Source organism: Pantherophis guttatus, chromosome 6, assembly GCF_059756535.1.
Source record: "Pantherophis guttatus breed Tessera chromosome 6, ASM5975653v1, whole genome shotgun sequence".
Classification (NCBI taxonomy): Eukaryota; Metazoa; Chordata; class Lepidosauria; order Squamata; family Colubridae; genus Pantherophis; species Pantherophis guttatus.
The window spans coordinates 60,578,907-60,606,449 of NC_142068.1; the positions used below are offsets into that span (position 1 = coordinate 60,578,907).

The following is a 27,543-nucleotide window of genomic DNA, read 5'->3' on the forward strand; positions in this document are numbered from 1 at the left end:
GCACATTTTCCTCTGCCTAACATTATATCTTCTGCCATTTATAATTAATTTTAACAGCTTCTGCAACTTATCCCACAGGTTGTTGCTGTTTCTTTTAAACAGTGCGCTGCTGAGAAATTGATTTGTTTTCTCCATATGCCAACAGAAATCACATTATAAAATATGCATAAATGTCATTTCTTTGGCTGCTTGAGGATTAGTGCAGAGTAAGAACATACTTTAACACACACACACAGACAAAACGAGGACATGAAATATAATATATTTCCCAATGATGCCACACATCCAATTCCATTTTACTTGCAATACACAGACATGGAATTCTACTTAACAATACAAACAAATACTCAATTTCCAGGAAAAGTTCATAGTAATTTTAGAAATGAAGAATATAATTTCTTGACGTCTATGGAGATACTCAGTCATCCAGGTCATGGTTGTCCCAACAGTGCTTTTTCAGGACGCAACTGTACTTACTTGCTTTTTCTTTGAAGACCCTGAGGACACAGATAAACCTCCAAGTGGTCTCAACGACACGCTAAAAGAATGCAAATAACCAGCTATCTGCAAGGAATATAAATCCTTCCATTCCCCACCATCCAGTCAGAGCTGCAGAAGCTTCTTGGATGAGAAGCAAAACGTCTGAAGAAAAAACAAGAAAGTCCAGTTGCCTCCTGAAAAAGCACCTTTAAGATAATTTCTTGACTTTTGACTCACTGTTTTTCAGAATAGCTAGAAAGCTCATGAACTATTCAGCCCTTAAGGGCCAGAATACATACAGACAAAATGGATCCATCTGAGCAATATAAATGGCAAATATGAAGTATCCTAATTTAGATTAGGTATACAATAGATATGAGGAATTAACACTTCTTTTTTTGTCTTGCTGATTCTCATCTGAACTTGGTTTTTATACTTATTGTAAAGCCATTTTGGGGGGTGGGGGGAAGAAAGATATAATTTTATTTAGAAGTTAAATGGCCCAGATATAATGTTGGTGTGCCCACTTAGTTACTGTGTAAAATATTACCCAGCATCTGATCCTTTGGGGAATGAAAGGAAGAATATCTATCACCTCTACCCACATATTTATTTATTTATTTTATGCAATTTGTATGCCGCCCTATCTCCGAGGACTCAGGGCGGCTCACAATGGTAAAATGCATAATTCCTGCCAATATAAAATTAAAATCCCAATTTAAAACAATTTAAAAATTCTTTAAAAAAAAAACCCATCAGTCCAGGCTGCGGAACAACCAGGGCTTCAAATCGCGGTGGAACGAGCGAAGGTCAGGAGCCATCCGGAGCTCCAAAGGAAGCTGGTTCCAGAGGGTGGGTGCGCCCACAGAGAAAACTCTCCCCCTGGGGGTCGTCAGCAGACACTATCTGGCCGACGGCACCCTGAGGAGGCCCTGTCTATGGGAACGCACCAGGCGATTGGGGATTGTCGCTGGCTGCCAGGGGTCCAACAAATATCCCGGGCCTAGGCCATGAAGGGCTTTGTAGGTAATAACCAGCACCTTGAACCTCACCCGAAGGGCAACCAGTAACCAATGCAAGTTACGCAGGAGGGGTGTAACATGGGAGTGTTGGGACGCTCCCATCACAACCCGCACGGCCGCATTCTGCACCAGCTGAAGCCTTTGAGTGGTTTTCAAGGACAGCCCTAGGTAGAGAGCATTGCAGTAGTCAAGACGGGAAGTGACCAGCGCATGAGTAACAGTGCGTAGGGCATCTTGGTCCAAGTAAGGGCGCAACTGGCGTACAAGGCAAACCTGGGCAAATGCCCCCCTGACCACGGTTGTTACATGATCTTCCAGAGACAATCATGAATCCAGGAGGACACCCAAGTTGCGAGCCCTATCTACAGGGGTTAACAACTCACCCCCGATGGTCAATGATGGAAGATCTCGATCGGACCAAGATGCTGGTACCCACAGCCACTCAGTCTTGGCGGGGTTGAGTAGAGCCTGTTCCTCCCCATCCAGGTCCGTACCGCTTCCAGGCAATGGGACATCACATCAAGGGCATCACTGGGCTGGTTTGGGGTGGATATAAAAAGCTGGGTATCATCAGCGTGCTGATACCGCACCCCAAAACCATGGATGATCTTCCCAAGTGGCTTCATATAGATGTTGAACAGGAAAGGCGAGAGGACCGACCCCTGGGGCACTCCACAAGTGAGGGGCCTCATAGCCGACATATACACTAACAAACAATAGCTACTCAGGATGATACATAAAGATTCCATATCCCTGAGTGTAAATGTAAGGGCTCATCAAACGGGAATCCATAGTCATTTCCTATACATTGAGCAGTTCAATTTCTGTACTGTGCAGACAAGCTTTTAGGGTTTTGTGCCTCAACAAAGAAGTTGGATAGGTCAGCCACAGAGGTGCTCTCTTCCACAACATGCCCTGTTATGTGGCAGATTTGTATCTATGATTTGGACATGCCTCATTATAGCCATGGGGGCAAAACACCTTGAGCCTTACTTCTATTGGTAACCAGGTAATATTAGAAATGATGGGAAAACTATTTCTAGTGATACATTTTCTATAAATGATTGTAAAGCCAAAGTCGTCCAAACATGTCAAAGATATCTTCACACAAGAAGCAAATCAGAGTGTATTTTTTGCAGAACTGATGCAACATATGTAGTAAGTTGTCCTTGGTTGTCATCTCATTGATCCAGATAAGTTAATGTATCATTTTGGGTACAGCATTTCAAACAGGTTCATCCATACTTTGGGAATTCAAACAGATTGTATTTTATTTACTTAGATTGTGTTTATTTGCTGTTCTAACTATATCACACACATTTACTGAATTTGTACCACTACTGCCAAATTACTTACACACATTTGTAATAAATTTACAAATACAACGGGACCTATTTCAGCAAAGGATTGGAATTTCATCCAACTTATTTCCTGGTGGCACTTGTTACAAGCAAAGTAAGAAGGCAGACATGGAAAATGGTCTGCAATGCTGCAACTTTTCTTGTCTTGCGAATAATCCATTTTAAAATCCATTCACAGGATAATGTTATTATACGAGTACAAGCTGCATCCACTAAATTTAAACTTGCAGAACAGGTTTAAATACAATGGACTGGAACAGAATCTGATACAAATTGAGCTGTAATGGAAGCAAAATGAACACAATGTCCTGTGAGCAATATTAGCAGGTTGTCTGAAACTGCAAATCAATTTCTATTCAGTGGAATTAAAGTACACCCATTCTTCCAGAGAGCTCTCATTTAAGGCTGTCAAAGCAAAAGCAGTGAACACATGTTTAATGGATGCAAGATTTGTGACTGTCTAATGCCATTTTCTATTTTAAAGCAAACATATTTACACCTTGAGAGATGCACAGCAGAATAACTATTTCTCAAAGATTTTGTTAAGGGCATCCACCTGATGGTCCATTACTCAATCACAATCCCAGCATTGCAATAATCAACACCACACAGCTTGCTCTGCTTTTATGAGTTGCTTCAAAGGCATCATTTTAAAAAACATTTCTTTCTCATCATCAAGCTCCTATCAAAGATTTCCAACCTTCTTTTGTACTCTAAAACAGAGGTAATACATCTAAACTCCAGGCAGTTAACAACCTGAAATATTTCAATATAAGTGTATCATTACAAATTAATATCCTGTCGTATACTACTTTCTTATTTCTACATTTAAAGACTTCCCAAAATGAGCTGGCTATTATCTGAAATCCATGATTATAGGCATCTGGATATCTAAACTAACTAATTTGGCTGGATGGATAAACTACTAATTAAAAGACAAATCCAAAGCTATCCAAAGAAAATCCAATAATCTTTTATCCATGTGTGTATATTGTAATTTTCCAACTATTTGGGATGATATGACTTGGTATTGGTAGACTCTTGTTTTCAAAGAGATGTAAGATGCTTAGAGATAAATGCTAGAACTGGTCATGGCCCAACAATGTTGGGGCTGCAGCTGGACTACTAATCCAGATTTAGCAATCCAGAAGGATCCTCTATATCTTGTGACAGAATAGAATAAATACTGTAAAATAACAACAGTAACTAATTAATTCAGAACCATTAATATTTTTTAAAAAATGAGTTTTTCTTTTCTTCTTATTCCTTCTTCCCCCAGAAATCTTGAAGAAAAAACCTAAGTTGTTAGGTGTGATTTTAGCATCATTTGACAATGTACTCAAATACATTAACAATTACAAATAGTCTTTGGGTTATGACCATTTATTCAATGACGGTTCAAAATGGAAGTAGTGCTGAACAAACATACGACAGGTCATTGTAGTTTGGGCTATTGCTGCTCATAATTACAAAATTGCAACCAGTTGCAGTCACATGTTCACAATTTCTAATGTGTCAGTTTCCAACAAGCTAAATCAATAGGAAAGCTGGCAAGAAGTCAGAAGTTATGGTCATGTGAGGTCCTTACCTAATGACCTGCATGCTTCTCACTTAACAATAGCAAACTGGGATGGCTGAAATTTCCATCACTAAGTAATGCAGATTCCTGACATCACTCTTTAAAACCATGTAGTTTAGCAACAACAATTCTAGTCCCAATTGCTGTCGTAAACCAAGAACTATCTGTACAGAAAAGAGAGAAATGTTATGTATAAAAGAGCCTCGGTGGCGCAGTGATTAGAGTGCTGTACTGCAGGCCATTTCTGCTGACTATCGGCTGCCAGTTCAAATCCCACCAGGCTAAAGGCTAACTCAGCCTTCCATCCTTCCAAAGTGGGTAAAATGAGGACCCAGATTGTTGGGGGCAATATGCTGACTGTAAAACCGCTTAGAGAGGGCTGTAAAGTACTATAAAGCAGTATATAAGTGCTATTGCTATAAAATGAGTATGTAATACTTGAGCATTTGCCAGGGAGGTGAACAGGTCCACAATCAGTTGACCGAACCTCAGGGACATCTCCCTGAAGATGTCTGGGTGAAACTTCCATTCGGAGTGGTCAATTGTGTTCCTGCTCAAACAGTCCACCTGCACATTTGTTGACCTGGCGATGTACTCTGCCTTTAGGGAGAGGAGGTGCTCCTCCGCCCAAGTACCCAAGTAGGCCGCTTCGCTCATGAGGGACTGTGACTAGGTGCCCCCCCAGCGATTGATGTGCGCCTTGGTGGTAAATCGAGCCTCCAGGCTCTCACTAGAGCATAGGCCCTCAGCCATGGGCATGAATGTGGCTTCAGGTACATAGTTTCCACTAATAGAAGGTTGCTGACAGCTTGCTGAAGCAATGCAGGAGAAAGGATCACTAATATTCTCCTTGTTGCTATGTGGAGCTGTTTGAGGAGATAACTCACCAGTGCCATCTGGTGACCAAGCCTGTGGAACTGCATCGCTAGATAGCACTAATGGTGCAAGCAATAAAGGGCGGGAACTTTCAGGAGCTGTCAAGGAGTGATCTGACAGCCTCCTCCGCTCTGCCTCAGCCCTGGAGATCTGTTTTTCCAAGGCCCTTTGCCTTCTCTTGGCATCTTTCTCCTCTGCCTTTGAAGGTTTCTTAGCATAAGGGGCTTTTGATCCCTGTTTCCCAGCTGTAGGTTTGCTAGCTGTTCTCACCCTGTCAGAGGCTTCTCCAGCAGGCTTGGAACAATCTGCCATTTTCTAGTTGCAGCCCAGGACTGGCAATCCTGAATCGAATGCTGATGCCGTGATTCAAAGAGATGCCTAGGGTCCCCAAGGCAGTGACTCACACTGCTCTTAGCTCTAAGTGTGGCAGGGGCTGAAGGCAGTGGCAGTCGCGCTGGACAGACCGGGTGAGCCAGCACACACACACGGCTTCAAAGGAAGCTCGCAGGCTCAGGTGGCAATGCTGGGACGAACCCAGGGGAGCCAGCCAAGGTGGGGTTGCCTGGAACCTAAAGGCAGTAGGCGGCTGTGACAGAGCCCTAAATTAGCCAGCACAATCCATCTGTGACAGCCGGCGTACCGGTAGCAAGAAACATGCGTCTGCAAGCCACCGCTCCTTTCTCAATCGCTCGAAGCGCTGTAAATACCACTCTGATGTATGTGAAATGGAGTGTCTAAGAGTGATGAAAAATGTCCAGTCCAGTAGACCAGCCAATTTCGAAGTGTTTCTCTCGGGCTAGACTGAGTCAAAAACTGGAGCCAGAGAGAGAGGCAATGTGACTGCAGTTTGATGACTCAGTCTCTGGGCAGAAAGGACATTGTCAATCCCATTCTTGGACTCTCCCACAATCACACAGAACTTTCATTTTGTTTTTGTAAATTAGACAGGCTTATTGTTATAGAAATGGTCGTTGCTTACCTGAACGACCCTTTTGTACACGCTGCGAGGACACTCCTCAGAATGGGATACGATCACTCCTATTCGCACAGCTGAGTGTCAATCAAATCCCTCTGGAGCTGCATCCACCTCACTTCCTGCTTCCTCCTCAGACTTTTCACGAAGACAACTTGGTTCAATAGCAGCAGGATCAACCGCGAGAAACTCCATCAGGTAGACCCACAGGAAGCAGACAGCTACAGAGGGAGAAAAAGCAGACCTCCACCAAAGCCAGGCACGGCCAAGAAAAAAGGGAGGGACGGAGTGTCCTCGCAGCGTGTACCAAAGGGTCGTTCAGGTAAGCAACGACCATTTTCCTACACGCTGCTCGGACACTCCTCAGAATGGGACATATCCAAGTTAGAGAAGAAGGGGGGGACTTAAGCCGTAGACTGGTCTTGGGGAGAGATTACAGCCTGTAATACCCTTCTGCCAAAGGCAGCATCTGCAGAAGCAAACTTATCCAGCCTATAGTGACTTACAAAGGATGAAAGGGAAGACCATGTGGCTGCCCAGCAAATATCATCTACCGAAGCCTGGGTAGCCCAAGCCGCAGAGGTTGCGGCGCTACGAGTAGAATGGGGCAGTATACCACCCGGGACAGGGGCCTCTCTTAAGTCATATGCCTTGGATATACAGGCTTTGAGCCACCTTCCTACTGTAGATGAAGAAACCTTCTGGCCCAGGGAAGAGGGAAGGAAGGACACCAACAGAGCCTCAGTCTTTCGAAAAGGGGCAGTCCTTTTAAGATATCTTCTCAATGCCCGTCGCACATCCAAAGTATGCCACCGCTTCTCAGCAGGATGACGCGGGTTCAGGCAAAAGTTAGGCAAGACGAGTTCTTGGGCTCGATGAAAGCGAGTATTCACTTTAGGAATAAAAGCCGGGTCGAGGTGTAGAACAACCCGGTCAGGATAGAAGATGCAGAGATCACTCCTCATGGACAAGGCAGCAATTTCAGATACTCTGCGCGCTGAAGTTATTGCCAACAAAAAGGCCATCTTAAAAGACAAGTAGCGTAGACTGGACGAAGCGATGGGTTCGAACGGTGGACCCGTCAGGGCCTGCAACACCAAGGTAAGGTCCCAAGTGGGGTAGCGGTGAATCGGCGGAGGCCGCAAGTTTGAGACCCCTTGGAGGAAGGAACGGATCCTGGGGTCCTGAGACAAAGGAACATGAGATTCTCCTGACAGGACAGTCGCCAGAGCCGCCACCTGTCGGCGTAGAGCCGCGGGAGCCAAGCCCTTGGAGAATCCCGCATGCAGAAAACACAGAATGTCCGGAACAGAAGCTGTTGTGGGATCTACGTGACGATCCCCGCACCATCTCGTGAAGGCAGTCCATGAGGCGTTATAAATACGAATTGTTGATGGTCTTCGAGATGCCTGAATAATGGAGATAACGTCGTCAGACAGATTGTCCTTGATGAGCTTTATGCGTTCAAATGCCACACGGCTAATCGAAGCCATTCTGGTTCCAAATGACGGATGGCTCCTTGAGTTAGTACTATCTTGTCGGGTGGAATCCTCCACGGTGGCTCGACCGACAAGTTCTTGAGGTCGGCGAACCACTCTCGACGGGGCCAATACGGTGCTACCAGTAGAAGGTTCGCCCGTTCGTGAATGACCTTCCGCACGACCTTGGAGATGACAGGAAGGGGAGGGAAGGCATAAAGAAGGCCCCGGGGCCACTGACTCCGAAGAGCATCCAGCCCCTCCGCTGCTGGACATGGATAGCGGGAGAAGAATCTCGGCAATTGGGTGTTCTGAGCCGTCGCAAACAGGTCCACTAGGGGAAGGCCGAACCTCCTGGACAGGTCCTGGAACAAGCCGGGGTCCAACCTCCACTCGGCGTGATCTATTTGGTCTCTGCTGAGCCAATCTGCCTCTCGATTGAGAGTCCCCGAGATGTGTTCGGCTTTTATCGACGAGAGGTGGAGCTCCGCCCATGACAGAAGACGCTCCGTCTCCTGCATTAGTGTCCAGGAGCGGGTCCCCCCTTGTTTGTTGATATGGGCCTTGGTGGCCACATTGTCCGTTAGAATCAGAAGGTCCTGGCGATATACAAGGCGTTTGAAGTGTATCAGGGCGAGACGGACCACTCTGAGCTCTAGCCAATTTATATTGTGCAGCTTTTCCGCCGACGACCAGGCACCTTGGGCTAGCTGACGGTCGAGATGAGCCCCCCAGCCTCGCAGACTTGCGTCCGTGGTCAACACCATCCGAGCTGGTTCCAGAAAGGGGGAACCCTTGTTGAGGGCCGGAGACAGCCACCACCTCAGGGAAAGGCGAACGGGAGCTGGAACCTTTACCTTGAGAAGAGACTCCGCTCGACCTTGTCTCTGGTAAGGGAGCAGGAACCATTGGAGGCGACGAAGATGGAAACGCGCCCACGGAACAATGTCTAAGGTCACAGTCCGGCGTAGTAAGACTTGAGATGTCAGTTCCCGAATGCTGGCTTGTCTGTCGGGAGATAGGGAGACCACACACAGTGTCGAATCTATCGTTGCTCCGAGATGTAGGATACTCGATGTGGGAACAAGATGGCTTTTGGCAAGATTTAAAGTGAACCCGTGGTCTTGAAGGGACTGAAGTACTAGCTCCCGGTCCTGGGTCGCCTGTTCGGGAGAAGACGACAGGATCAAAATGTCGTTGAGGTAACATGCCAGACGAACAGGAACCTCTCTGAGCGACGCCGCTACTGCCACTAGCAACTTTGTAAACGTCCTCGGAGCGGACGAAAGGCCGAATGGCATAGCCCGATATTGAAAGTGGTGGTCTCCAAACGCAAACCGGAGGAACTTCCTGTGCGACTGATGAATGGGGACGTGCAGGTACGCTTCCTTTAGATCTACAGATTGCATCAGATCTCCCCGATGAATGCAGCCCAGCAGAGACTTGAGGGAATGCATTTTGAACCGACGGTACAAGATGTGTTGATTGAGACGTCGAAGGTTCAAAATGCCTCTCCAATCGCCCGAGGATTTCGGTACCAGGAATAGTGTTGAATAAAAGCCGGTGTTGAGTTGATACAATGGAACCTGTTCTATGGCCTGGATTTGCAACAGATGGTGAATTTCGAGCAACAGAAGAGACCGCTTCTCCGGCTGAAGAGGCTAAGGGCATTGAAGATAAAAGTCCTGTGGCATGGTGGTGAATTCCAAACGTAACCCTTCGGTTACAGTTTGGACAATCCAGGCATCCGATGTGGTAGTTGACCACTGGTGAGAGAATGCTTGGAGCCTGCCCCCGATTGGGACCAGAGGCGGTGAGTCACTTACCGCGCCTGGAAAAACGGCCCGCCGACTGTCTGAAAGGTTGCCTGAAGTTGGATTGTCGGCGGCCGCGGTCACGAAAGGGCGCCCTGTCCGAAGTTGGCTGGTACTGAGACTGCGAAGATCTGTAGTAAGAGGCGCCCCCGGCGCCCTGCTCCTGACGAAAGGGCTGACGATTATAAGGTACATAGCGCCTATCCTGACGTCGGAAAGACGTGAGTAACACCTTCTTTTTATCCCTATTCTCGACCAGCACAGAGTCCAGGGATGAGCCAAATAAGGCAGGGCCTTTGTAAGGGGCCACAGTCAAGCGCCACTTGGACTTGGCGTCAGCTCTCCAGTTACGGAGCCACAAGAGACGTCTTGAAGATACTGTCGAAGCTAAGGCCCGGGAAGCGAATTTGGCTGCGTCCAAGGACGCGTCAGCTGAATATTCAGCAGCTGCGACCAGTTTGGCCAGGTCCTGCTGTAATCGTGCATCCTCCGGGGGAAGTCTGTCCTTCAATTGACGTAACCACACCAGCGACGCCCGATTAAAAAATGATGAAGAGGTTGCAGCACGAATGGCCCAAGCCGCCGCTTGGTGTGTTTTACGAAAACCCATTTCGGCCCGTTTGTCCTCAAACTTGAGGCCATCCCCCGCCTCACCTACCAGGATGGAAGACGATGTGAGACTCGCCACCGGATCATCAATTGTAGGCAACTGCAAAAGGGCATCCAGCGCAGGAGCCGAAGCATAGAGCTTTCGATCAAATGAATTCGGACCTGACGACGAGGCGGGGCGGTCCCAAGGCTTTTGAACAACCTGGCAAAAAAGATCCGGACAGGGAACAAAATCCTCATCCGGTTGAGGTAAATTGAACAAGTTACTACTGGGACCAGATGGAGTAGAAGAAGAGGAACCCTGAAGAGGAGTGGACTCCATATTAGTGGCAGCTTTTGCCTTGCGTAGGAGAGAGCGAAACAAAGAAGGCTTAAATAGTCCCGGAAAGGCCGGCTTGTCCTGAATCTCTTCATCCTCTGACATCTCAAAATCTTCTAGGAAATCGTCCTCCCGGGCTGATTCAGGCACAAGGCTACAGGCAACAGATTGCTGCTGATGTTGTGCACCAGGGGGATGCATGGAAAAGGCAGAAGTAGTAGGGCACGTAGGAGCAGGGAAGGCACCAGTGGCTTGTTGCAACCCCATTTGATACATATGGGACATGGCCTGAGTAAAAAAGGACTGAAAATCCACAGGCTGAGGGAACCCTGGGCCCGCTTCAGGGCGGAGGCCGGCTGCAGTGGATGTAAAGGTAGCTTCAGGGCCTGGCCTAGAAGCTTGAGAAAAATGGCTTGCAAAACTAGAGGAGCGGGACCTAACACTGGCCCTTGACTGATTAGTCGCAGACATTGGAGCCTCCTGAGAGGTTGATGGGCCATCCTCCCTCAGACCACTGACCAACAATTCTACATTATGAGAGGCCGAGGGCTCACAGGTCACCTCATGGCTCAAGCCTTCAGGAATTGGTCCTTGACCAGAGTCCTGGGCCCGTTGCCTGGCCTTAGCAAACTGCTTTTCTAATGCTTTATGCCTCCTTTGGGCATCTTTATCTGCAGTGGCAGATTTGGAGGACTTTGTCTGCCTGGAAGCCTTAGATTTCTTCCCCCTGAGCTGTCTAGGGGAAGGTACTGGGGAGGGAGAGGGACTCCTGTCCATATCAGAAGAAAGGGCACCTTCCTCCCTGTCATCCATGATCAATCCCCTAATGAATTATTAAATAATTAATTAATTAATTGTAAATAGAAACTTATCAATTCTATATATATGATTGAATATTAGTAATATAAATTGTAATATATATATATATATGCTCTGTTATTATTATTATTTTATTTAATTTTATTTTTTTATTTTTTATGTTTGTAATAAATGCACTAAGTATCTACGACCAAAACCAATCTATCAATATAACAAGGCAACGGCCCTTTTTCTTTTCTTTTCTTTTCTTTTTAAATAAGAATGTAAATTAATTTAAGCAATATGTACTTCCCTGGAACTTTCAGGCACCCCTCTGCAGGCCGTTGTGAATTGCAGGTACGAGCAGGACAGCGTCCCCACCTGCCAGCAATCTAGCGACCCTGGAAACCAAAGCCCAGGTCGCTATGGCCACGGAGATCCAAAAGCGGTGCCGATGATCAGGGCCCAAAATGGCGGCCCGCGAGGCGAATTTCCAGAAGTCCTAAGCCAGGCGAAACAAAGCGCCTGCGGCCGGACTGAAGCTGCAGCAAAGGGAGCAGTCACAATTTTCAAGACAGCTGATGAGTATGCCAGCCGGCAGGGACTCAAGCCGATCGATCAAATGGCCACTAAGGCAAACTGGAGCCTCGCAAAGTGACTGGCAGCAAAATGGCGGCAATGGCGGCAAATGGCGGGAAAAATAGTTAGAATTAAAGCGCCAGCCAAGCCAAGCCGCAAGCGGCGGCCGGAGCCCCGAACCGCCGCTACGCGCTTAAAACCTCTCCAAGCGAAGGCAAACGAAGCGCAGCACCTTTAAACAGTAAATAAATAATATTTAGCCAATTCAGTAAAGTAAAAACTAAATTAAGAACGAAATGTAATCAAGAGAACAGACACTCGATGCTATTGCAATGGCTGAGTGAAAAAGTCTGAGGAGGAAGCAGGAAGTGAGGTGGATGCAGCTCCAGAGGGATTTGATTGACACTCAGCTGTGCGAATAGGAGTGATCGTATCCCATTCTGAGGAGTGTCCGAGCAGCGTGTAGGAAAATGGCTTGTACATATTGCTGTGTAAAAGCAAAATGTTGTAGTTGTAATGTTGTTACTTTTGACTGTGTCAAAGACAGTTGGTAGTTGGTGCCTTTTTTTTCTCCCTTTGCACTATATCCTCTTTTTCCTTTCCTCTCTTCTTACTTTTCCATGTTTTTTTTCTTTGTGTTTTATACTTTGATAAACTAATTAAAAAGTTTTAATTGAAAGAAAAGAGAGGGAGAAAAAATGGGAGAAAAATGAAAGAGAATATGCATAAAGAAGGGGAAAGTGGAATTGAAAAGATACACCCATACGTATGTTGTAGACATAGAAGGTTCCATGGCTACTACTACTACTACTACTACTACTACTACTACTACTACTACTACTATAAAGAGAATACTCAACTCTTTTCTAAGAATTGGACCACTAATGAGCGGGCTCCTTGAGTTCATCACTATGTCTCAGAAAAGCATAGATCAATGGATGAAGATGGTTTCTTTTTGGCATATTTGTTAACATACATAACATATATAAGATGTATGGGTAACTGTTTTCATGTTAACAATGTGAATGTTATTTTGAATTACAATCCAAAATCATGGAATCTGACCATTTAATTCCTGTTATATTGGGGTGTGGAAAACAACCAAGTGAATTATATTGAGAGACTGGAAAAGTGCTCCTACTCCAGATACAAAAAAAGAGTTTCCAAAAATATGTAACTTATCAAGTTCTCAAAAGACTATTTTTAATACTAATAAAAAATGACATAATATGTTTCAGTTTGGCATAGATTTCATAGTAATTTACCAGAATAGACAAATAATTATGTGTAATTTGATAATTTGTTATTAAATATAAATGTGATATGTTTAGGTGATTTGTATCAATTTAGCATGTTAGGAATTTATTTGCTTGGGTTTTTATTATGTTTTTGTCTATTTTGGTATTTAATCTTAATAACTAATTAGATTATTTATTGGAGGTGATTATATTACCATTTTAAAATGTTGATTACTGTTCTTTTTTTCTGAAATTTTAAAGATGGCTTTCCCACACATGTATACAAAATACAGTTCTGTTGTGTTGATGCCATTTCATCGTAATCATAAAACAACACATACAAAAGATTTGATGGAATCAAATTCACAAGAGAAAAAGACAATAACAGTCTACATTCTCATCTACAGAGAAAACAACAGCTAACTACAAAGCTGTGACAATGAAACCCAGACTGAACAAGGACTCTATAGCCACAGTAACAACCCATCAGCACACAAAAGAGGCTCTGTAAAAACCTCTTCAAACAAACAAGTCTACTGAAGAACTTCAGAAATTATTATATAAACTTATGTATAAAATTATATGTTTTATATATAGATCTTTTATATAATTTACACACAGAGAGATATATATTGCAATCATACACATATAATTTCAATCATATATAGGTTACATATAGTATAGCTTTTTTCAGTGCAACAGATATTCCCACAATTTCATTAAAAAGGATCTAGCCACACAATTGGCCACAGCACAATTGTCATAATCTGTGAAAGATATAATTCTTTCATATATCAAAAACATCTTAGAAACCATCATGCAGCCCACATTCAACAGCATTCCTGAGCAAACCCAAACCCAAAGGTTTAAAAAAAGGAAACCAAAAGAGGAATCATATTGCAAAAACCACTATGTAGAACAGATAGAACGTTAACAAAATGCATCCATGAACATCAAAAGACATGATGAAGATTCTTTAATTTTCACACAAACAAGTTCAATCACAATTTTAACCAGGAGATTGTAGAAATTTTAGATCCAATAAAGAAATGAAAAAAATAAATTCTAGGAGCTTGACACTCCGACAAATCCACCAACAGACATATTGTAGTGGTATGTGGGAATGGCCTTGGGAAACAGAAGGGAGAACTGCACATGGGACAACCAGCATGTAAAAGATGCCTCAGCCCCATCCACCTTAGAATTTGTTGCTGCATTAATAAGGTTAGAATCAAGGTCATGTGAAGTGTTAATACCACTTTATAATGCCTTGGTAAGACCACACTTGGAATATTGCATTCAGCTTTGGTCACCACAATGTAAAAAAGATGCTGGGATTCTGGAAAAAGTGATTGGACAACCACTTGTCTGAAGTGGTGTAGGGTTTCTTGCATAAGCAGGTCCCTTCCAACTCTGTTAGTCTATTCTGTTCTGTTTCAAGCCCAAAGGAGGGAGGGCACATGAAACCTTTAACAAAGGACTCTCCCTTATTTCCCAGAGAGTAAAAGAAAGGGGGGAGGGAAGGGGGAGGAAGAGGAATACCTTCAGTCTTGCAACATTCTGTTAATGTAACCTTACAACAAAGAGAAAACTAGTACTCCTGGTTGTACTATTTATTGGGTCTACTTTGCCTAGCTGACACATATAGAAATAAACCCCATTTATTGAATTTTAAAAGCCAGATGGATGATTTTGGGCCAATCACTCTTTCTCAGCCCAACCCACGGTTTGTTGTTATGTGGAAAACAGGAGGTGAAAGGAGTATGAAGTATGTTCACCGCCTTGAGTTATTTATAAAGTAATAAAAGCAAGATGAAAATCTATTTAATAAACAAACAAGCCATTCAAAAGGGTCAAACAGCCCTGAGCACATCTACCTTTACCTCACATCTCTTAACCAACATCCAGATAAGCAGGAATCAACAGCTATAACCACCACAATAAGCACCAGCTAACAGCATGCCAATTAAAGAAGAAACAATATCTCAAATCAACACATTATTACCAATCTTAATGAGGCTGATAGGGCGAGTAACTATATCTAAACATCCAACAAATCTCATTTCCCTGTGTCAGAGCACTGATGTCTCCAACAGTGGTAATGAAATGTATGCAAGAAAAAAAGTTCAGAGAACACTAAAAACCCAACCGTTTGACCCTGAGTTACATTTACTTGCCCTCTATGATAAGAATGAGAACTACATAACCCATTTTCCAAGTCATGTTCTCCAGGAAACAGCAGGATTGCACCTCCTTTAGGATTTAAAGTAACTCCTTAAAGTAGTTTTAATTTTTCCACAAGATCAAAAACTTGATCGGAATACCCTCTACGGGGTAAAGACCAAGGGAGAAAATGTAATTTAAAATATATTATATAAATATACTAAATAGATTTAGATTTTTCTGAAGTTTCAGAACCTGTACTATAGAAGAAAGGTGTTTTATATATCTGTAGATTAGACTTTCTTTAAAAAACATATTGGATATAAAAAAGATGTTGCTGGACTACAGTTTATAGTTAGAACGTTTAGAAATTGTAGTGACATGTCTTTTGGAAAGACACAGCCACTCGCTAAACAACCAAGTATAGACTCAAAGGGTCTCAGGGCAGAAGTAAACACTAAGTAAAAAATTATAAGAAGAGAAAAAGTATATAAATCACTGGAGGAAAAGATAGCATGTGCACAGATTGTTCAGTCTCCATAGGTTTAAAATAGTAGTTTTGTGGCCCTATTCTAGCACAACCATAGTTATTCTCCCACTCTGGCTTATCTATCTGTGCATGGATAATTATCTAGAATTCCTGATAGCGTACAGTAAAACTTTGCAGATATCAATGTCAAAACCTGGGGTTCAAGGAGAATGACACTGGTGCCATAATAGCTCAGAGTATTCCTTTCTCTCTAAATTTCTGAAAAAGACTACTAGGGATAACGGCAAAAGACAATCTGGGCATCACTTATTCTGTTTACTGATACACTCATAAACATTCTACTTGTGAATGAAATGATCACACTTGAGGTAGCATTTCATTTGCAATAGTGAATACTAAAAGAATTTCCAGTATCCCAGTACTTCATAAATTTACACACAGCATTAACAGAATTCACCTGTTGAGGAATGATCATAATTTATGTTGTCTTCTTTCTTTCCACTTTGGTATATTATTTTTTTCTTGCCTTGCTAAGATTCACAATGGTACTTGACATTTTAGTTTTAAATTATTATTCCTTGAGAGACAGAATGCTATTAGCTTCATTTTGGCTGGTGCTCCCCATTAGTTTAATTTATCCTGAGATATTTTAGTGACAGTAGAAAATACCATTCTGAAATGAGTTCTCTCACTTCAAACTTAATTACATGTGTTTGTTTTTTGATAAATGAAGGTATCAAATGTGATTAATTGAAGAACAATCAATAAAAATCCAGCCATTAGACATCTTGATGAGCTTCCCGGGGCCTTTCGACAATCTACAGCAATCCGCTAACTAAAGTGTACATTATAGGTATTCTATAATTCAGCTATGAAACCTCTGAAAAATATCCATTTTATTTTTAAAAAATCTTCCAGGCGTTGTTTTTTTTCCCTCACATTCCTGCAGAAAACACGACCCCGAACAAAACTATCAAACTAATCACCTTTTCCCACTGCAATTTTTAAAACTTATATGCCTTTGGCAGTACATTCAGCAGTTATTTGAAAAATAGATGGTCCTGAGGTCTATTACTCAGCTTCCTTCACACAGTTTACAAGAGTCTCTTAGTTCCACGTTTTAACTGCTGAACAGAGTTACAAGTTTAGACACCGTATCTATTCCAAAAACTAGGTGCTACTTGTTATTCAACACAGAAGAATTTTTGTCATCAGATGGTTTGTGAGATTTTCTCCAAACAGCAGCTTGGCAATTAACTCCAGATAAGAAAACTTGCCCTTGTAAAAAAAGAAGTCAATGATGCCTTGGAATCTACCATGTTCCCCTTTTTTTCTATTCAAATACAGACATACAGGAATTGTCAGGATATCTCTAAGTACAAAAAGGAGTATTAGTTAATGGTTCGGAAAAATATGGAAACCTAAGTGCAGTTCACAAATCTAAGTAGGTTACCTCTATTAGCATAAATGCTGACAACTGTTAATCTACTATAACCCTGATTAATGGATACAACTGTCCATTAATACTAGGCAGTTTAACTTGCTACTAAAATTGATTACACAGTTAAGAATTCAATCCTGTTGTTCAATAAAAACTGTACTCTCTCCTGAAAATGCAATAAAGAGTACAGTACTATTCACCAGCACTTACATATATTACAAAATATATGTGTTTCGTATGTATGTGTGCATGCCTACGTGCAAAAGTGCAGTACTAACTATATTAGTGGTACTATTTCAAACTGACATAGCACTGATGCTCAGAACAAAAATAAAGTTCTGGTTCAGAAGGTTACTGCAGGGTAAAATCCAGGTGATATGATTTAGTTAAAGATACTTCCTCCCCATCCAAACCTATACTGGCTCTAGCATTGGGACACAACTGCAACAGCTACATCTGGTTACCCTGGATCAAAAAGTATAATTGAGTATCATCAATATACTGAAGATACCAAACCCTAAATCAGCTGAAGATTTCATGCAGCTCTATGTAGGATTGGTGGGAAGAAGAAGCAGTACCTGTGGCAGCCCACAAATGAGGGGCCTAAGGGAAGGTCTCCACCCACCATTGTGATCAACATTTGTTACCTTTATAGCTAGGTTCTGACAAGCAAAGTCAATGGGGAAGCCAGCAGTAACTTGCAAATCATGGTTATATCACACCACCTGGTGATTAGCTTAATGTAACTGACATTGTAAGTCAGGCACAGTCATATGCTGTTTTACTTAATGACCACATTACTTAGTAATGAAGTTGTCAGTCTCGGCTGCGATCATTAAGTGAGGACTGCTTGTAATTTAAATAGTTACTGTCATATTTTCTTGGAGAGAAAACTGCAAATTTTAAACAGCATTTTCTACTAGAACAAAAGGAAAATCTAACTGAAAAAACACACACTTACTTATATCAACATTTAACAATAAAACAGTTTCATATGTTACCTGAACACTTGTTGCACTTACTCAATCCTTCTTTCCTTCTGATTTTACCTCCTCTTCCTTCATATGCACACACAGAACTCCCTTCAAATCTCAATATTGCAATTTCCCTTTTTTTTTTTAAAAAAAGAAGGAAATGATTGAAAAAAAATAGCTATTTTAAATCAGCAGAGAACATCATAAAAACAAAATGTACTTTTTTCATAAGGAGAAAACAGCGTTATTGTTTTATGGTTTCCTGAGATATGAATTCTTTGACACTAAGAATGTTATCCACATTGTACATAATTAAAGATTTAAGCTATTTTGTGAGACAGAAATAATTAATAAAACTAGTGAACATTTTAAAAATAAAATTAGTTGATGGCTTTCTAATTAAGAATTCTGAAAATAGTTTTCAGAAAAATTAAGAAATTAAGTAGGTATAAGTTGAATTGCTCTACTATAATTTACTTTACTATAAATTAAAAATATTGTACAAGCCAGGAAGAACATATGTTGCATACATTCTATTAAAATAATCAAGATTATTTTTCTAATGCAGTATTTTATTTTATGGAAATAAGTTGTTCCTGTATCCCAAAAGGCTGGAGATTTCTTTCTAATGCCTGAAATGGTGTGCTACAAATTACAGCAGTGTTAACTACTCTCCAGGTGATATGGAAACACTTAACACCACAAAAATGTGACTTGTTGGAATACTACCAGATGGGTGATGATCAGATTCATGAGTGTCTGCCAAGTTTATCTCCCAGATCACAATCTTTAATAAACTCTGTTATAGAACTTAGGCCATATGATTTTTACTCAAGGGATAAAATAAACCTTCATTCTAGATCAGACTACTAATGTTATTGCATTTTACTCAAAAAAAGATATAAAACAGACCCAAAGTACAACAGAACTTGTATTTGTGAATATCCCTACTAGATTTTCCTTCTAGCTCAAATATCACCATCTGGTTTTGCAACATACTGATGCACCAATTCAACATAACATCAAGCTTAGGCTATGTCAGAGCGGTGGTGGTGCAGTGGTTAGAATGAAGTATTGTAGGCTAATTCTGCTGACTGCCAGCAGTTTGATTCTGACTGACTCAAGGTTGACTCAGCTTTTCAGCCTTCTGAGGTCAGTAAAATGAGGACCCAGACTGTTGGGGGCAATATGCTCACTTTGTAAACTGCTTACAGAGAGCTCTAAAGCACTGTGAAGCAGTATACAAGTCTAAGTGCTATTGCTCTAATCCTGCACACTCTCAAAGCAACCAGAGTGTTGATATGCAAATAGAGTTACTGGCATCCATTGATTCTGATTACATGATAATACAGTACTATAATAAACTTACATTTCATCCTTTTTGCTCATCCGTAAAGAGTAGGATTTGAAGAAAGGTATCTTTAGAGGCTTCATATAATTTTCCTTCCAAATTATGTTTCCTTCATGAATGGAAAAACATTTTATGGGGAGATGCAAACACCCAGAAAATTACTCTTGCCACAGTATAAAAATAGCAGTATGCATTATTAGAGTCACAGACCGGCTATAATAAAAAGCAACAACCATAAATATGCTTATAAATACAAGCGGCAAAAACAATAAAAGTAGAGTTCACAAAATTGTGCTAAAGTCATTGTTTTTCACTACAATATGGGATTCATGAGAAATGAAAAAAAATTGATGGTGGGTTCTAGACAGTGAAAGCAAAAGCACAAGATTCTGCAATCTTTCTAAAACAGGGGTCCCCAACCCCCAGTCCATGGATCGGCACTGGGCACAGCATGCCAGCAACTGGGCCTCGCAAACAAGTGAAGCCCCATCCAAGGGATGCAAGCAGCATACCAAACCATGCCTGTCCAATCCGTGGAAAAACTTTTCTTCACGGAACTAGTCCTTGGTGCCCAAAATGATGGGGGTCCACTATTCTAGAGATTTCTGCTTACATGCAAGAAACAGCACTTTCGCCTTTTCTGACCTTCCAGAACAATTTAACAATAAAACGGACGTTGTCTTACCTGAACATCCCTTTTCAGGGCACTGCGAATACAATCCATAGCTGGGTTGTTTCCTCTTTGCTCGACTTTGACTGGGTGACATTTTTTCTGGTCTCTTCGTGCTGTGGCCACGCCCATCCATCCCATAATGCACCAGTCTTTGAAACGAAGGCGCGACCAACCTACACAAATAACTTGGAACAAACCGGAAGAACAGGTAAGAAAAAAATAGACCAAACAAACCCACTGAAGCAGGAAGCTCACCAACGGCAAACAGGGCAGGGATGGATTGTATTTGCAGCGCCCTGAAAAGGGACATTCAGGTAAGACAACATCCGTTTTCCAGTGCACTGCTCCTACAATCCATAGCTGGGATATACCCAAGCTTAGACCCCAAGGCCGGGAGGCTGACTGCTCCCGGAGTCCTGCGCAACAAGAACAGTTTGTAGCACCCTTTGGCCAAAGGAGGCCTCGGCCAAAGCAAAAGCATCGATCCTATAGTGTTTAACTAACGGTGTAACAGAAGACCAAGTGGCGGCACGACAAATATCTGAAACCAATGCTTGCGTGGCCCAGGCAGCCAAAGTCGCTGCACTGCGCATAGAATGAGGCAAAATCCTGGCTGGGAGGGGCCTCGCTTTCTGTTCGTAGGCTATCGAAATACACGCTTTAATCCACCTGCCCACTGTGGAAGGGGATATCTTCTGGCCCATGGATGCCAGATGGAATGATACCAGCAGGGTCCCAGTTCTCCTGAAGGACGCCGTACGGCAAATGTAACGCCGAAGGGCCCTGCGAACATCCAGAGTATGCCAGTCCTTCTCATGCTAGTGGCGACGAGAGGGGCAAAAATCCTGTAAGACAAGCTCCTGGGCATGGTGGAACCATGAGTTCACCTTCGGGAGGAACGCGGGGTCCAGACGGAGGACAACGGTGTTCGCATGAAAAATACAGAGGTCCTTCCTGATAGATAAAGTGGTAAGTTCAGAAATCCTTCTGGCTGAAGTGACCGCCAGAAGAAAGGCCACTTTAAATGACAGAAATTTAAGCGGTACCGACCCAAGGGGTTCGAACGGGGGGGGGACATGAGCGCCTGCAGGACCAGCAAAAGATCCCAGGTCGGGTAGTGGTGAACCGGCGGAGGGCACAAGTTCATAGCCCCATGTAGAAACCCTCTAATCAACGGATGGTGCGACGAGGAATATGGTGGACACCGAATGACCGTAGACAAAGCAGCTGTTTGATGGCGCAGGGTAGAAGGAGACAAACCCTTCTCCAAGCCACATTGGAGAAATTCCAGAATGTCCGAGACCTGTGCCGTGGTAGGGTCGACATGGCTGGTGGCACACCAAGTACAAAACGCCTTCCACGAGGCCTCGTAGATACGAGATGTTGAAGGTCAACGGGAGGCCTGTATCGTATTGATCACCGAGTCGGAAAGACAGTCCTTTCTCAGAACGACCCTCTCAAATGCCAGACGGCCAATTGGAGCCACTGCGGTTCTGGGTGGCTTACGGCTCCCTGGCATAGAGAGAGTCGCCCCGGGGGAATCACCCACGGGCAGTCGACAGATAGCGCCACCAGATCGGCGTACCACAGGCGCCGTGGCCAATTGGGCGCCACCAACAAAAGGTCTGCCTTTTTGTCCAGAAGTTTTCAAATCACCCAGGGAATGAGGGAGATGGGAGGAAAGGCGTACAAAAGGCCTGCGGGCCAAGGACATCTGAGAGCATTGTGGTTCTCCACCGTCAGGCACGGGTATCAAGTCACATAGCAAGGAAGCTAGGCGTTCGACTGACTGGCGAAGAGATCGACTGATAATCCGAACCGAAGTGTCGCCTCCTGGAACAGGCTGGGCTAAAGCTGCCACTCCGCCGGGTCGATCAGCTCCCTGCTGAGCCAATCGGCCCGAACGTTGTCGACTCCTGAGATATGGTCGGCAGTCAACGAGAGGATGTGGCGTTCCGCCCAAGTCAAGAGATTTTCCGACTCCAACATCAGTGTCCTGGATCTTGTGCCCCCCTCCTTGTTTATATGGGCTTTGGCTGAGATGTTGTCCGTAAGGACGAGGATGTGCTGCCCTTCCAGATGGACCTGGAAATGTCTGAGCGCAAGTCGGACTGCCCTCAATTCCAGAAGGTTGATACTGTGCCGCCATTCCAATGGAGACTAGCGGCCCTGGACCACCTGGTTGCGGAAATGTGCTCCTCAACCCAGAAGACTGGCGTCTGATGTCAGCGTCAAACGTTCCGGATCCAGAAAGAAGGAACCCCGAAGAAGCGCCGGACCTGTCCACCAGCGCAGTGACAGACAAATCTGGGGAGGAAGAGTCACCTTGTGAAGGGAGTCGCTGCGCCCTGCCCGTTGGAAAGGGAGCAGGAACCTGTAAGGGCCTCGTGTGACGATCCGCCCAAGGTACAATCGAAAAGCACGAGACCATCTTCCCCAACAATTGTGAGAGATGGAGAAGAGGAACAGCACGGTGCACTAGAACCTGGTGGAACAATTCGCGGATGCCCTGGGTCCTGTCTGGAGACAGGAATACCTGTCCCTGTACAGAGTCTATTACTGCCCCGAGGTGTTGAAGTCGTGTCGTTGGTTCTAAGTGGCTCTTTGGAAAATTTATCGAGAACCCGTGATTCTGGAAGACCTCGATCACCAGCCCCAGATCCCGAACAGCTTGTACCTTGGAAGATGATAGGACGAGGATGTCATCTAGGTAACATAAGACTCTCACCGGCAAGGCCCGGAGAGTCGCCGCCACCACCGCTACCAGCTTGGTGAAAGTCTTTGGGGCTGACGACAGCCCAAAGGGCATGGCACAATATTGATAATGCTCGTCCCCATACTGGAAGCGCAAGTACCGCCGGTGCGCAGGATGTACCGGCACCTGGAGGTATGCCTCCCTGAGGTCGACTGATTGAAGGAAGTCCCCACGCCGCACCCCCCCAAGGATGGAACGGAGGGAGTGCATTTTGAATCTGCGGTAACAGACGGACAGATTCAGGTCTTTCAAAGTTCAAAATGCCTCTCCAGCTCCCGGAGTTCTTGGGAACCAGAAACAGGACCGAGTAGAAACCTGTTCCCCGTTGATCCAACGGCACTGGCTCTATAGCCCTAATCTGTAAGAGATGAAGAATCTCGCGCCTCAACAATTGGTCCTTCTCGAGAGACAGAACTGGGCAGCGTACGTGGCGATTTGGCGGGCAGCCGATGAATTCGATGGTGAGTCCTGAGGTGATGGTCCGGTGAACCCAAGCATCTGTGGTCGACCTTTCCCATTGGTGGCAAAACAGTTACAGACGGCCAGCAATGGAATCTAGGGGCCCACAGTCATTTCCCCCTGTGGAATTGCTTGAATCCGGAACCGCAGAAAGGGCACTTGGTGGAGGAGGGATTCCTGCCTCTGTCACGAAAACGCTGTCGATCAGTGGAACGGTCCGGCCGGGAAAAAAGGAGCGCTGCGAAAAGGCCCCCCCGGACCCGGAAGATGGCCGAAAGGGCTGGCGTTGAGCGTAGGGAGTGTAGCGATGCTCAGGCCTGCGGTATGAAGTCGGGAGGACCTTCCGCTTGTCTTTGTCCTCCATAAGCACCAGATCGAGAGCGGAGCCAAAGAGGTTCGCGGCCTTGTATGGGGCGGCTGCAAGTTTCCATTTGGCCTTAACGTCGGCCCTCCAACCCCTGAGCCAAAACAGGCGGCGAGAAGTCACAGAGGAAGACAGGGCCCTCAAAGCTAATTTCACCAAATTTAAGGAAGCGTCCGCCGAATACTCAGTGGCTGCCACGATCTTATTTATGTCCTGGTGCAGACGTGTTTCCTCTGGGGGCAGCCTCTCCTGGAGCTGGCGCAACCAAATCAGCGACGCCCTGTTGAAAAAGGATGTTGCCGTCACAGTCTTAATGGCCCAGGCGATGGCCTGATGCGTCTTATGAAAAGTGAGCTCAGCCTTCCTGTCCTCAGACTTGAGAACGTCCAGAGAGTCAGTGGAAAGTACCGAAGACGAAGTCAAGCTCGCTACTGGAGGGTCAACGATCGGTAGTGACAACAGCCCCTCCAACTCAGGAGCTGCACAATACAGTCTCTTGTCCAGACTACTGGGGGCCGCTAAGGACCCGGGCTGAGACCAAGGTGACTGCAGTACATCTGAGAAGAGTTGAGGACAGGGAATGAAATCCTTGCCTGGCTTAGAGGAAGAGAAGAGCGCATCATGGGGCCCTGACAAGGAGGAAGGCTCAATAGGCAACACTTCTGTAATTCCAATGTTAGTTGTCTGATGCGCCTTATGCAAGAGCGACTTGAATAGGGACGTCCGGAACAAGCCTGAGAAGGCTGGGGTGTCTGGAATCATGCCCTCGTCTTCAAAAAATTCGATATCCTCAGGAGCCTCTTCACCATGGTCGGAGTCATCCGAGGAGGCAGACTCCACTCTGGCAGACGATCAGGAGCGATGCTGACCCGAAGAATGAGACAGAGGCTGCGCCAACTGGGCTTGGGGTGGCTGAAGAGAAGCCTGTTGGAGCCCGGCGGCCAGTAAGGAAGACAGCGCGGTGGACAGCAGAGCCTAGAAATCCACCTGGGATGTCGGAAGTTGAACCTCTGGCGCACGGAGTCCCACAGCAGTCGGCCTGAAGGTTGCCTCCAGCAGGTGTGGAAGGGGTGGCGTAGACATAGCCAGGCCCACCGAAGAAACGTCCGGTAAAGAGAGTGATGTCTTCTTGGAAAAACCGTGGGAGCGACCAGAAGGGCCCGCAGCTACAGATGGGTCACAGTCAGGAGGTGGAGCCAAAAGACGGGCGCTAGATGCCTCAGAGTCCACCGGGGGTTGCCCGTGAGGCGTAGGCTGAAGCAGAAGCGGCCTGCCTGGCCTTGTCATACTGACATTCAAGCGCCTTGTAGCGTCGTAAGGCGTCCTTGTCTGCTGCCAACGAAGATTTGGCCTGGCGGGAGGGAGGCACCGAGCGTACTCGAGGAACAGCCTTTTGCTTGACTGAGGCTCTAGGTGGGCTGGCCTCATGCTCAAGGTCTGATGACAGTGATGAATCTCCCATCACTACTTCAAGTCCATGCAAAAAGAAATAATTTTTAATTTTTTTTTTCTAATATACAATAAGGAACTATATACAACAATGTCCAAATAAGGCTGCAATCCCTGGAATGTGCAGGACCCCCGTCTGCAGTTTGCTGGAGGTGACCCAAGCAGGAACAAATATACCCAAAGCCTCTATGCTGAAGAAGGCCACCACGGTACTCTTGAAACTGCCTGCCCGACCGAAATGACACAGCCAAGGACGCCCCAATCAACCCCGGGTGTCGTTCAGACAGCTGACGGCATCAGGGATAACCGTGCCCCAAACCAAAATGGGGGCCGTGGCTTCAGAAGGTGATAGTGACTCCACGAGTTCCAACAAAACGGCGGCCGAGTGCCTTCAATCAAAATGGCGGCTGCAGCAGGTCGAAATGCACACAACAAAATGGCGGACGGAGAGGCGGAAAACTCAAATTCAAAATGGCAGCCAGGCGACTAATCGGTCAGCAAGGCAGAAAATGGCACTGCAGCAGCGGTGACGGATGCCACAAATCTCTCACCCACAAGGCGCGGCTCAGAATTGTCCGTTGATTGGTACGGCCAAACGCTGCCTTGACTCCGCCGAAAGGGCTCGTTTGAAGATTGCTCCATCAAAGGCGGCTGCCGCTGCAACATTAGAAGCCAGCCAGCGGCAGTGAGAGTACCCCCACAACTCCACCAAGGCGAAGAGCCATGAAACGTCAGAGCCTGCAGGGCGAACCTTGCAGAAGACTCCGGAGCCGCCGGAGTCTTTATAGCGAGAGCTATAAAAAAACTCGGAGGTGTGGGTGGGCATGGCCAGCGGACCGGGGACCCAACTTTCACACCGGCGGCTAGATCACCAAAGGAGGGAACCGCCTTGCAGGGACAGAATCCCCAGGCTGCAAGCTGACAGATAGTAGAACAGCGGGCATGGGACGGCCTGGAGCCCCAGACACGTCGCACACGCCGCGCAGTAGTCGAATGTAATTAGCTCTCACCGAAGAAAAAAATTGATAATGAAAAATAAAGGAAGGCCTAATCGCACTAAAAATATACAGTAAGGCACGAAGAGAAAACCACACCAGTCTTGTCGGCGACTGAGTGAAAAGACTGGTGCATTATGGGATGGATGGGCGTGGCCACAGCACGAAGAGACCAGAAAAAATGTCACCCAGTCAAAGTCGAGCAAATAGGAAACAACCCAGCTATGGATTGTAGGAGCAGCGCACTGGAAAAGGGGTTAGCAATTGCTTAAATGTGGTTGCAAGTATAGTGAACAATTAGCCAAAGCAAACAAGTAGACAAATACATGTTTAAGACCCAACTCAGTTAATACCTTAACAGAACAAGTGTAGCACACTTAATGTCTCCCAGCTGAAGGGTCATGTTAGCTCCTGCGGTTTCCTTCCAGTAAACAAAGAAGTTAAGGGAAGGTATTAATCCTTGCCAGGGACAACACTCAATATGGCAAACACATGTATTAGCTGAAGTGGAAAGATTCTGGTCCTGGCCCCAATCCTAATATAAAGAGATGGTTCTCCTCTCATTAAAGAAAGACCTCCACACCCATTAACAAATGCAACAAAGCGTTCTGTAGAAAGTTTTTAAAAACAACTTTTAGATGCCATTTAAAAATCCTATTTAACATGGTATTTAAACATTTGGGTACTTTCCAGGAACCAAATTATAAACTGGAATTTGGATTGTGTATTACATAGATGACCTAGTTCTATCACCATCTTTCAATTTCATTAATTTCAGCAGCTGTATATTTCCTGGTAAACTCCAGATGTGCTGGACTTCTATATCTATCAGCCTTTCCAGTAGCATAGCCAACAGCAAGAAGTTGTAAAAATATGGAGGGCAGAAGTTGCTAACTACTACTGAGATAAAATTTCCTTCTGTACTGTACTGTTCTATTACTCTCAGCTGCTTTTCCATGCTATTTTGAATTTTGAAATGTTTTACAGATTGTAGTTTTACAAAAGTCATAAAGATTTAAAGCTTTCCAAACCTATGGCAAATTTTCCATACCCTGCACTATCTACTTTGTATTAAGAAGTTTTTTAAAATGAATATATAACAGCATTTCAACAAAGTTGTATGATAAAATGTTCAAATGCACTTCCAAGAACCAGAAATAAAAAAGACATCATTAGGCATGACATCTGTTCATAGTTAAAACCATTAAGGTGAACATGCTATTTATAAAAACTAATGGCTCTATGGAAAACTACGCATGTACAATTTCTTCAGGATCATATGGAAAAGGACTGCCATTAGTCT

At 44.6% G+C, this 27,543-nt stretch overlaps 1 protein-coding gene across 34 annotated transcripts in view; it reads right to left on the bottom strand.

Moving 5' to 3' along the window:
• The window catches only part of CTBP2 (C-terminal binding protein 2), a 257,292-nt gene that overhangs the window by 180,703 nt on the left and 49,046 nt on the right, over positions 1-27,543 (bottom strand). For 6 of the 34 annotated variants that reach the window (XM_087871624.1, XM_087871604.1, XM_087871622.1 and 3 more), the window contains exons 2-3: positions 19,564-19,654; positions 18,243-18,328 (exon numbers count right to left, since the gene is read on the bottom strand). The exons of 23 other annotated variants lie outside the window; for them this stretch is intronic. The gene's annotated coding sequence lies outside the window, so the exon portion shown is untranslated. Of the gene's footprint in view, positions 1-477; positions 643-18,221; positions 18,329-19,563; positions 19,655-27,543 lie in introns of all 34 variants that reach the window. 5 more of the 34 variants (XM_087871612.1, XM_087871620.1, XM_087871613.1 and 2 more) reach the window with 3 other exon arrangements.